Source organism: Bacillus rossius, chromosome 1, assembly GCF_032445375.1.
Source record: "Bacillus rossius redtenbacheri isolate Brsri chromosome 1, Brsri_v3, whole genome shotgun sequence".
Classification (NCBI taxonomy): Eukaryota; Metazoa; Arthropoda; class Insecta; order Phasmatodea; family Bacillidae; genus Bacillus; species Bacillus rossius.
Window position 1 is genome coordinate 338,787,921 of NC_086330.1, and position 13,026 is coordinate 338,800,946.

At 39.5% G+C, this 13,026-nt stretch overlaps 1 protein-coding gene across 1 annotated transcript in view; it reads right to left on the bottom strand.

The window, feature by feature from the left end:
- Positions 1–13,026, bottom strand: part of LOC134528114 (pituitary homeobox homolog Ptx1) — a 204,037-nt gene that overhangs the window by 127,324 nt on the left and 63,687 nt on the right. The gene's annotated exons all lie outside the window — the stretch shown is intronic.

Here is a 13,026-nt window from a genome sequence, read left to right on the forward strand (position 1 = left end):
AGGTCTACAAGTTTAACAGCTTTAAACGTAAATATAAAACAATGACGTGCAACGGGACCTTAAGGTCGAGGCGTGTGTTCGAAAGAGCGGATCGGAAAGGAAATAAATAGGCTGTGTTCAGATTTAAAAAAAAAAAAAAAAAAAAAAAAAAAAACACAAGCGAGTGCAGAGCAGGCCATGCGCACGACCTGTGAAAAGTTGGGTTACAATTGAACAGTTTCTGTTAATTTCAGCCGATCAAAATTTGGCGATGTATCCGACATCTGTTGGCTGTGTTAGGAAGTATAACTGTATTAACTTCCAAATGATCATCACGTGACCTCTGACGAGAAAACTGTGAGCACAGTTTTTCAACGTGTAAATAAGTAAAGATTACATAAAAAATTTAGTTAACCACTCTAACCACGAAATTTTTTTTATTAACAATTTTTTTTCAAGCAGAAACTACACCTGAGCATTGTAATATCTCGACAATTTCTTGCCTCCAAGTGACTGACAAATATAAAAATTGCTCTGGTTCCACCAAAATTGCTTCCTACTTTACTCTCATTAGCTGTTGCGCCATGCGTCCGTAACAGAAATAAAATATATTCATTTCCCTTGTATGCGCATGACCTGTCTGTCTCCCATGCACACGACCGTCACATGCACTATTGTTATAGAGACCTGTACAATTCGCGATTTCAAATCCCTAAAGGATAGACTCCATGATCCTCTATGCACTCGTGCAAATTACATCTGCTGATCGGTTACCGACTCGTAACACCTGTTGACTGGAATGATCGTGAGTCGCTAATTCTTCTGTTAAAGATTTTTCATTGGCCCAGAGTCCTTCAGATGAACTGTGGCCCAATCACTGAAGCAAAATAATGTCAAAAGTATTTGGACTCTATCCTATCGCGAAATGAATCTGCGAATTTTACAGGTCTCTAGATATTGTGTATCAGTAGGTCCGAAAACATGGCGGTCAAATCTTGTGCGTACGACCTACTGTTACTGTTACTGCTATATATAGATAATTAATATATTTTTTTTTTCATTCGCGCACCCCAGCTACAGAGTGGGCGAGGTAGTGAAATGATGTCGCAGTTCGAATGGACGAGCGACCGTGCATCCATCTTGTGATAGCCATTAATGCGTCGGTCGACGGACGCCAGTGACGCGATAAGGAAGCCGGCGTGCAAACAACGAGGAGTCACGGCAGACGGGAATGTGAGAGCATCGAGCCACCGAAACCCCGCCTGCAGCAAGACACGGCGACTTCCCAGCAAGTTTTTAAACTTCTATAATCACTTTCACCCGCCGGGTTTTTCAGCGGCATTCATATTTCGCTGAAAAGATCCCGAGACCAGTTTAAAGTTAAGACACTGTTGTAAAATCGTCTTGTGTTTCGTAAGTGGATGAGTTTTCTTCCAGGCAAATGTCGATTGTTGCAACACCAATGCCAGTGGTTGAGTGCGGAAGAAAAACGCGTCCTGAGTGGCTCGTTCAAATGAGGCAACGACATCTTTCGCAGACGGCCGCCAATCACAAAGAAGAAACAGCTGGTTTGGATGTACCTTGTTGCAGTCTAATAGGCGTTTAGAATTTTTTTTCTCGCGAAAAATGCCTGCCCCTAGAGATACATCACACCAATTCGCATGGATGAAACCAGGATTTGCGGGAGAAAATGGGCCAAATGACGCTATTACAAGAATAAATTTTTGATAGGCCTGTTTTTGGGAATCTGAGGGGAGTGGTATGAAAGACTGCCCCTCCTCCCTCCCAGTCCACAGAAAAGCATCTTGTCCTGTGTTCAGTAGATGATGTTTTAATACGTATGTTTTTGGATATCTGATGACCAACAAGTTTTTTTTTTGGTCAAACAGTACAAATTTTAAATAAAATGTGACACCTATAAACGGTAATTCATTATACTATGCAATACTGCTTATTATTAGAGACCTGAAACGTTTATTAATTAATTTTGTGATAGGCTGAAATTCAAATACGTGTACCATTCTCCTGATCCAACTGTTGGCACGCAGTTGAACTGGGCCAATCAGAGACTATCAACCAAAGAAGCATCGAATCACAGGCTGCTCAGTCGAGACCGCCTCAGAAGTCAGCCAGCAATGAACATGTCGGTTTCCTCGTAAAGCATAGGATGGAGGTTATCCCAGAGGTCGTTGAATCCGCGAATATTTACGGTCTATAATTATACCAATTCACGTTACTATTTTAAGAGAGGATATAATGAATACCATCATACATTTGAGCTGCGTTCTCGTAATTTCATGAGTAGGGATAATCCGCGAACATGTATGGTCTCTTATTTATAAGTAAAGTATTCAATTGGTAGTAGTTATTCAAATGGTTTTTAATGTGTGTGAACGGATGATGTACCCTATGTGTCCAATAAAGGAGAAAAAGTTCTAAACTGAGTATCATAACCTTTTCAAATAACAAAAATATAAATCCATCAATATAACGCATATATTGTAACTTTTAGGTAAAATAAATTAGTTTTATATGTAACCATGGCATAACGTTCTCATTTTGATTTCATCGGGTGGTTTGGATACATTTATGTCCGCTTAGTGTATATTTGTGCCCAGGCTTCAGTTTACTCTGTATTAGTAGAGACCTGCAAAATTCGCGGTTTCGATGGACTTCAGGATAGACTGCACATACCCCTGTACACTCGGGCAAATAACGCAAGTTCATTGGCTGCCGACTTGTAAGTCGTCTCAGCTGGTTTGTCTGTGATTCGATCCTTCTTTGGTTGAGGGTTTATAACTGGTTGAGATTCGTTCAGATGAACAGTAAGCCAATAGCAAAATTATCTAAGAGGTATATGTGTTTGAATTCTAGCCTATCACCGAATGAATCCGCGAATTTTGCAGGTCTCTATGTATTAGGTATTACCCATCGAAATCTAAAGTATGTTTCACCCTTCAGTAGAATCATCGAAGCAATTAACCATCAGATTTGACCATCAGTTTTGGAACAATGCCAAGAGCTAATGCAAGTTTTACTGTGCCTGTTTAGAAAGAGTCCAAGGGTAGAATTTACTTGCGAACTAACGTTTCGGAACGCAGATCTGGAAAAGGTGGCGCTGCCAAGCGGAGGACGAAGTAACTAAAATTGACCGGACAGAAGCTTGGGGTAGGATTGCTACTCCCAGAATATTTTTATGAAGAAATATTTCAAAAATGAGACTATCCAAGCTAAATTGCAAACTTTGAAAATTATTTTTCTCCTGTAAATTGAACAAATATTCATGTAAAATTACAGATATTTGTACATTTGTAAATTCACACGAAAACAACTGTATCGCTACAAAACAGTGTTTCGTAGAAATACTGCGATCGGATTCTTACACGGGTATTCATGTTTCGTTTCGTCCCAGCACCTCCAATAGTTAAAGTTATTTTAAACCGTTACCTGAATAGCTTTTCAGTATTAATTGCGCACATTAATAAGCATAATAAAACAAAATAAAGTTCAATTATTGAATTTTCGTTTATCTTATGCTTCAATGAAACATCAATTAAAATATCAAACTATGCGCCAATTTTCATGAAATACTTAGTATTATATCGGAAAAAACTAATTTCATATATTAAAAAATAACCGTAGAGAGTGTGTTGCACAAATTTACAATATATTTCTTGGCAACTGGTTTCCAAAGAAATATTTTGTAAAAGTACAGAATTTTTTTTTTCTGTGCAAGAAAGTGAACCTCTAGCGAATGACTGTGGTGCGATAATTCCGGCAAAAAGTTCAACAGGACAGTGTCACACGATGCAATGTTTGGAGTAGTTCCGCAAACACTGTGCAGACCGCCAGCTGTAAATCTAAGCGGTGTAATATCAAAGATAAAGACTTCTTGCACTTCCCTATGCCGTTTACAATGCTGTGTGTAGAATTTTTCATACCTAGAAAACTTCCGTGAAAACACCCGTTTTAGCCCTTTTCACAGTCCAGAAAGCACGCGTTATAGGCGTAACCATGGCATGAAAGTTGTCCAGACTAGTGCGATGCTTCTTAAATGCTGTTCGGAATCAGAAAACTTTAATAAATGTTTAAAGAATTGTAAATGGCGCGTGGACACCAGGAGTTTTTCACGCCATTTGGTGGCCCAGTAGCACTGTTAGAAATCACAGTAAGTTTGCCGAATTTTCAACGAAAAAAAAATAGAAATAACCGAAGAGTTCTTTCGTGATTTCATACAATCAGATCTTCGTAAAAATATACTCCTGTTTCAAACTTTCGAGTTTAATGTTTTGTTGTAAACAATCGTGAAGAGGATAATGTTTTTACTGTTTATTCAACATGATTTACAATGTTTTGTTATGTATAATTAGATTATTATTTTAACTCAGTACAGTTAATTTTCGAACATAAACCGTAAATTTGCGAAGATCTTCGTAACTTTAAGGTGGACAATTTCAACAGCTCAGGCGGCCACCTCAAGGGACAGAAGAACTCATTCTGTGTTTCTTTCAGGGAGGTATCTGGTCGAGGGCCGCCCCTAAGCTTGTGGAATGCAGGACTCTGCGAAGTGGATGAGGAACGTATATCGTACCCAAAGCTCTTAATCTTGCAACTTGGGTTCTCCTTCTTCGGGTGCCATACAATTTTTTTTTCTACTCTCTCTTCGTAATTTTCATCATGCTGTGCAAAGAAAATTTCTGACGGATTTCCCTCCCCTCCGTGAACACACACACGCACACCTGAAGTTGCCACACGCATTTCCATGGCGTTCCCTCTTTTCCTGCACTCCGAGCCGGAGGAGATTGGGTCTTACATATCTCCGGCCTTTCCCCCGGACTTCTTCAATGCCCGGGCGGCGGCGCGCGAAAAGGGCGTAACACACTCGCGATGTCCGCAGCGCGAACAACCCAGCCGTCCGAACAACACACCACAACAGTTGTTCTGCGCGGCTGTACCGCCGTCTGGTCATGCCGCTGGAGACAAATTTCGAGCTTGTTTTAGCAGTTGCTTGGGGGGGGGGGGGAGGGGGAGTTGTAAATGAGAGAGATATATGTATTAATAAAGGCAAGCTTATACACTGTTTAAAATTTTCACCTCAAATTTACGAGGAACGCTGATTAAAAAAATATCCATGGATCTTCGTAAATTTACGGGTACAAAGTTCACTTACTTTGAAAATGAATCTTGGTAAATAAGAAAAAAAAACATTCAAAAACTGATCAGAACTCGTGCAAAAAACACACATGTTTCTTCCATATACACGATTGCCCTTTTTATACCAAAAAGAAATTGATTGTCTGTAAAGTCGGTTTACGGACGATAGTTTAACGTGACAACGTCATAACAAAACATTGGTGAAATGATTGCATACTTTATGAATAAAATTTTATCATTTTTATTTTAATAATAAAAGAATAAATACTTAATATTATACTAGTAATCAGATTTTTAAAATGCAAGAATAATTAACCTTTATTGCCGAAATTGTTGTTGTAATAAGCAATGAAAACCACATTAACTTTTCACTTCACTTTATAAACAGTTAAGTGGAAGAGGGATAGATGCGGCGCAAGCGTACAATGGGCGTAACGGGACTCAGCGTAACGGAACAATGTGCGTAACGGGACACTTTTTCGTGCGTGCAGCCGGCGTTCATCGATTTATTAGACATTGTCACGTCAAGAAAAAAAGAAAACATACTTCGGAAGTTGATACACAGCGTAATTTCTACGAAGATACAGTAATCTGTGAATAGGAAGAACTATTCGTTTATTTGAGGCGAATTCTTCGTTGTAAAGTCCGTAAATCTACTGCAATTTATAACAGTCAATTTTATAGTGATATTTCATACAGTTGAAATGGAAGTCAAAAATATACACTACGCAACGCCGAAATCCACGTTAAAACACGAAACACAAGGAAATTGATCTGAATCGCCAATTTTTTTTTATCATTTCAAAATGTACAATTCAATACATGAATCTTTAGTTTAGGTTTTTATTTACAAATTAAAATAATTATGTACTATATAAAACATTTACAATTTTATGCTGGTGTGCTACAACATCCTACTTAAAATCTAAATTACTCTCGTTTCTCATAGTTCATTATTAATCATCTGTTTTCAAATGTTTTTCATGTGTATCATTAAACAAATTTAAAGGTTAAAATATTAAAAATCGACTGTACTCAAGTGTTTTTTTTTTTAATTTACACGATTTTAGTTTATTTAATTTGGAAACGGTAAAAGAACCTTCCACTCTGAACGACTCAGTTCGTGCTACTATTGTTTCTTTAAATTTATCAAAATAATTTAAATTTTGGATTTTTTGTCCAAAAAAATTTGACATTGTAGGGGATAGCACAAATAAGGCTTCCTTCACTTTTTTGCGTTACTATAATGTTACCGAACTCGTGAACAGACTCTTCCGCTGTGTTTGTTTCTTGCATCCAGTTCTTATTTTCTTACTGAAGATTGCGACAAATATTGTGTTTGTGTATGATTCTGTCTCGTCCATTCTTGTGGTTTCTCTATGACGTACAGTGAAAACCAGCAACCGAGTATGTCCATAAAAATGTTTTAAATTAACGTTTTCTTGTTTGACTGACTGCGTTTTGATCACACCAGAAGAAATGCCTAAAAATTAACTTTCATAACACATCTACCAAATAATTATCGTAAAAATATTAAATTAGCAACAATATATATATAATGTTGGGTGAAGCCACTTAAGAAATATGTGGTTAAAGTCCCTAAAAACGGAACACAATGAGTTCAATTTGTGTTTAATATTTTAAGTTACTGACACAGACCTTTACCGAGACAAGAATCAAGTTCTTTGAGAGTGATTCTCGCTGCGATGGGAGAGACTGATTTGAAATAATTTCATCATTCGTGCTGCCGTGTTGTCCATATTAAGTATGTGTTCAGTTTCAGTATTGGGTTCGTCTGTGCGTCTCTGTGTTTTCCAACTGTCTCGCCGTAGTCAGCCCAATTTCTTGGGTTTTTTTCCCTATGATTTTTTGACATGTAAACATATTTTTTCTTGGTACAGCCTACTGATTTGGTAGGAGTAATTTTGTGAATGGAACGAAAGTCCCGTGGAACGGAAATGTGTAACCACGGTGCTGCCATCTGAGGCGGATGGAGCGAACCAAAGTTCACAAAGCCAAATGTAAACTTTATATCATAAACTGTTTAATGAATTTTAACAAGAAATGAGGTATTTTAATCAAATTCCTTGTCGAAAACTATTTCCAAAGCCGGAGTTTAGTATTTTTCAAGTATCTTTTGCTTTTATCGGAGCCATTTCATTGTATAGTTTAAAATTTCGCTCTGAAAATCAAATGATTCGATAGTTGACGTAGTTGCTCCGGCAGCGAATTATAGCGGCAAGTGCGAAAACTACGTGTGATTCGCGTCAGTAAATATAGTTGAAAATGCAACGTGCTGAAATTTATTCCCCTCGGCATTAATACCTATAAGCTTATTTGCAACATGCGAACACGTGAATTTTCTCGTTGCCGAGGTTAGATGTTACACATCTCTGGTGAGTACTGAGAGACTTGTACTTGTAACATTTGACATCAGCTGATGTTAGCTCGTTCTCAGTGTGTTCATGTAATCATCTATACTATCCATTCTAGATTAACATTATAATAGATACTCTGAGACTTAGTCCGGACAGCTCCATGTTTTTTTTGTGTGAGAAATTGGCGTTGTTGCCACTTCAGTCCACTAGCAGATCCAGAAAGTGGGGGGGGGGGGGGGGGGGGGCCACAGTGGCATTCCCTCTGTTCTGAACCCTGAATAGCTTTTAAATTTTTTCCTAGTTCCTTATCATAGTTTACCAGATATACTTAAGTATTATTTTACTGCAGTGCTGTAGATAACAGGACGTTTTATAAACTACAATATGTACTAAATATTTCAATTCTAAATGTACCACAATTTTATTAGAAAATTTAATTTGGCCCTCCCCTGATCCTCATTCTGCATCCGCCCTTGCGTCAGTCCGATAAATAGCAGACGTCATGGCCAGTATCAACAATTTATTTGTTTAATAATTCTGGTAACAACATTATGACAACGAAAATAACTTTATCTTCTGTTACAATAACTATTTTACAATCATTATAAAGATTAATGGAGGAAAATAAATCTCCAGTGCTTCAATGTTCTCAAAAAAGAAGTTAATCACTTTTGACTCCAAATAATAGCTATATACTTACTTAATAAAACTATAACACTGACTGAAAGACAACGCACAGCTCAAACCTGTAGGTCGAGAAGCATAAAATTTTGCATAGACTTTCCTTATATAACGTAGGTGAGAACTAAGAAAGGATTATTGAAAATTCATCCTCTAAGTTGGTTAAATAGGGTAAGAAATTATTTTTCATTTTTTGAAGGTAGAATTATGTAAATGGGTGTTTAGGCTTCTGTTTATAAATAAAAGTCAGTTGTGTCAGCGTTTTTGGCAATTAATCGAAAATGAGGATCAAATACTTTCTCACTGGGCACACGGATGGTAATATATAATTGAACAATTGATGTATAAAATATTTCTGTGTCACACATCTTCCGCTAGGTTATTACCGTTGGTAGCACAGAGCTGTCCGTTGTAAGTCACCAGTGCAGTTGATTGTAATCAAGTGTCGTCGGTTGCAATGGCCGCAGACGCGTTGGTTTCGACGTCGTGGGTTTTGGAGGGCCGGGAGCACGCTAAGGTCGACGCTGGCTCGCACAACGCACGCCTACTCGCCTCTACGCGCCAGGCACAGAACTTGCCTGCAGTGTTCTCGTCGGATAACTAGCCTCTGTGGGGCTTCAAGCGGTGGAACTATCGTTTCATGACGTGATGTTGTATATAAAGGCTCGTACTTATCCTACTTACTACGTAAACAATTTCAAACTTTTACCAATGTTTGTGGAAACGTCTGTTTAAGCTTTTTTCACTGCGTAAAAAAAATTAATTGTTAAAAAAAAAATCTATGAAACCAAACTTGGTAGTAAAGTGCAATGGTTCTTACGTACCTATTATTCGTAATCAGACACTTTCAAGAAATCTTGATTGGTTGGTAAATAGTGCGTTAACACCCGGATCTCTGCACGCCGATTGGCGGTCCAGCCAGGCGGCCACTTTAAGGGTGATTATGCCCCGCCATCTTTGATTTTTACATTCTTTTGATATAACCCTAATTTTGAACTAATTATCTCAAAATTTTTGACATGTCAAGCCATAAATTATATCTCCCAGAACTGCCATACCTCGTTGCAAACAGTTATTTACCAACATGCCCTAGTCTATAAGCGCCGCGAGGAAATGGCTTTCATAATATCACGCGCAAGACTAAAACTTTCACGATAATCACACCAGTTCACAAGTTGTTGACTTCAACAAGAGGCCACAGTTAATTCCTACGCCATGTCGACTCAGAACCTTTTTTTTTTGTCCGGGAGCTTTATTGCAGGCGGTATCAGAATGCTTGAAATTGCAAGATGGCGTGTGCGCGGGAGGGAAGTTGCGACTTGTGCCGATGTCGCCCGTGGGCTTTCCCCCCCCCCCCCCCTTCTATTCACCATCCCATGAAAAGGGAGACGACTGAAAAAATATTCGCGCCAAGTCTGAGTCCCGCAGCCTCGAATCCGCCAGAGCACACACAATCCAGTTTCCTATTACTTGCGACGTGTTTGGAGTAAGATCCTTCTCGTCCGACGTCTCCTTGTGACCCTTTCCCCCTTCCACCCCTCCTACACACAATCTCCCTTATCCCCCGCGCACAGGCAACCCTTGCGACGGCTGTCCGGGTTGGTAGACATACCGCTACTATGGGCCGTGTACCATCAACATGGCACGCGCGCCGTTGTAATGGTACGTGTACCATTATAATGGCACGAGTACCGATATTGTGGTATTCGTACCATTATATGGGCTGTATCCGAAAATTTAGGGATGCATCCATAGCACACATAGCCCTACATCCTTGATCAAATGCAGCCATGTAGAGGACGCATTTATAAGGGATGGATAGTATCCGAATACTTTTAACTGCTAGCACCACCTGTTGACTGTAGATCGTACCAATGCGGACGCAGTCATTTTGAGTTGTAATTTCTACGAATATTCAGAAAAACTTAAATAACAACGGTTAATTTTAAACATTTTATGTAGCATGGATGTTATAAATGTTAGCGATGAAAATACTTTTTTTTTTGTTATGAATCTCGCAATATTTAACATTAAATACCCATATCATTCAGTTCGCAGATCGGTAATTTTAATTACCGATAGTTTTTGTTATCAAGTGTTCTTATAATGTTTTAAGCAAATATAATGCCAAAAATCATAAGTAATATTGTATACAGACAAAATAAAACACGATGCGGTCGCTAACGGATGTTGGAAGCATCAGTGGAACCTCGAGTTTACTGGACGCATGTAGGGATGTCGATGCATTCCTTCTGACGATTCGGAAGAAACGCAAAGATGGTCGCATCCACTACGATGCATTTCTACTGGATCCCTTAAATGAGGTACGCATTATGCTAGTATTCAGATTGGTGTACCATGTACCTACCGTTGTGTGCTTTTTTTTTTTAAAGTACGGCTTCACGTCTATTAGTCAACAGCGTGGTTATTAGAGACGGCAACATTTTTAACACCATTCATGGGTTGTTGGCAAGTATGCAGCAAGGAAACGCCTGCGGATGTATCTCGGGAAACAGTGGAAGATACCGGAGTGCGGATGACCAGTTCTGAATTCGAGTTGAATCCGGGTTGCTCTGGGATAAGAGTCTATTGTCTTAACATTGCAGCACTTTTTTTTTATGTGTAACAACCACTGTGCTGCCATCTGTGGCGGATGGCGCTAACCAAAGTTCACAAAACCAAAGGGAAACTTTATAGTATTGACGGTTTAATGAATTTTAACAATATGGGCAGTATTTTAATAAAGTTCCTTGTCGAAAATAAGCTCCAAAGCAGGGGTTTTGTATTTGTTTAAAGTTTTTTCTCGCTTTTATCGGAGCAGTTTCATTTTATAGTTTAACATTTCTGTCTGCTAATCAAATGATTCAATATTCGACGTAGCTGCTCCGGCAGTGAATTTTAGCGGCGGGTGTTGTTGAAAATACAATTTGCGTATGTGTATCACTCTCGTACTTTTTAAAAAAAAAAAAAATGATGTCTACGTTAAACCTCATGTCCGAGTTTCGTAATATAACTGCATTTGCGACATGAGAACACATGAATAAGCTCTTCACCGAGGTTATAAATATGTTAAACATCTCTGGCGAGTACTAAAACACTAGCTCACAACATTATTTTTAACTTTTGTCTTGTTGGTCATAGTTATTACCAACAAGCTAATCATTTATTTTGACAAGTTGACATACATTTTTTAATTCTTTGGCGATGTAAAATTTTTGTGACTATTTAAGACAAACGCATGTTGGTTCGTACAGAGGTCTGTGATGGCAATACAGATTATTTCAAATTAATGGCAAATCCTGATGCACCACTTAGATATGATCACCATTATTGTATATCAGGGGTTATGAATTCTGGTCTTCAAATTTTCTGATTTCTCCTGTGGCCTCCTTCACGCTGAAAATTCTGTTTTCCGTATGGTGTCTTCTTTTTTAATCAATGCTATTATCCTTGTTTTTTATATATATATATATTGGTTTATGATTTTCAAATCGAAATTTCGTCCAGTTTTGTTTATAACTTCCTTTCCATGTCATCACCATATGTCACATTTAGTACAGCTTGTTATACTTAACTATCCCTTTTAATTTCTAAATTATTCTACTTTTCCTTAGTCAGTATCATTCTCGTATATTGTTTGTTTCTTACATATATTTTCTATACCGGTCTTCTTTATAGGTTCTTAGTTTCTCTTCGACTTCGGTTATCATCTTCAATCATCCTCAATCGTTTTAATTTTCCTTTCTCCGTCTTGTTTCGTTCTTTTAAGTAGTCCAGTCTATGAGAAATACCACGAATCTTCTTCCGTCTCCAGCCTCGGTAATGAGCCGTCTTCACCAATGCCGCAACTAGGGTAGGGGGGGGGGGGGGGCAAGCGGAGCATACGCCCCGGGCGCAAAGCTGTGGGGGCGCCGAAATCGCTTGAATTGTAATTCCTACTACAACTGGTAACTGGTAAAAAGTTTTTTAACTTGCATGCCAGGAATGTCTAATCTGATTTACAATATAACGTCTCAACATATATTTAATGAACAAGTCTAGTGATTATACGGACTACTTTGTGGACATAGTGGGTTATGCATGGAAGGTACAGTAGCACAGAAACTGTTACATGTAGGTATGGAAAATGCTTAAATAGCACCATTTTTCCGTGGGAGGGCCCCAGGACCCCCCGCTTTATTGGTGTGGTATGTGCAAAAAAAGAGGGGGGGGGGGGGGGCGCATGAATCCATTCATGCCCCGGGTGCCAGAGACTCTAGTTGCGGCCCTGGTCTTCACCTCGTCTTCCTTCACTCTCCGCCCATGGTCTCGACCCACGTACTTCAAGTTCTCAGGCTTCCCGCACACTCGCTCCTTGTCGCGTGACGGTCGAGTCTCCCGGCGCGACGACGACGCAGCTGTGGAGGTGTCGTCTGGTCGGCGAGCGACTGTGTTGGTGTGTGACTGTGTCTGTGTGCTCGCCTCTCGCGACGGGTTTATGGCGGAGCCGTGTTTGCGCCCCGACGACGCGACCGCCCGCTTGTCACACCCAAACGTTTTCATTGCTAATCTCTCTTGCCTCGCGGTCCGCCCAACCCCCCCCCCCCCCCCCCCCCTCTTCCTCAGACCCTCTCCGCGCGCATTCGTGTAGTTCTCCGACGTCCGCGCGGCAGGCACAACCCTCCGTCATCTCCGCGTGGTGTTTGTCTCGTAGTTGCCGTTGGTTGAGGGCTTTTTCCCCTTGTACATCAAACACCACACCTATATCTTGCATTTGCTGGTCCGTCACGAATATTTTCAACAGATATTCACTACGTATAACAAGCGATAACTAGAGACCTGAAAAATTCGCGGG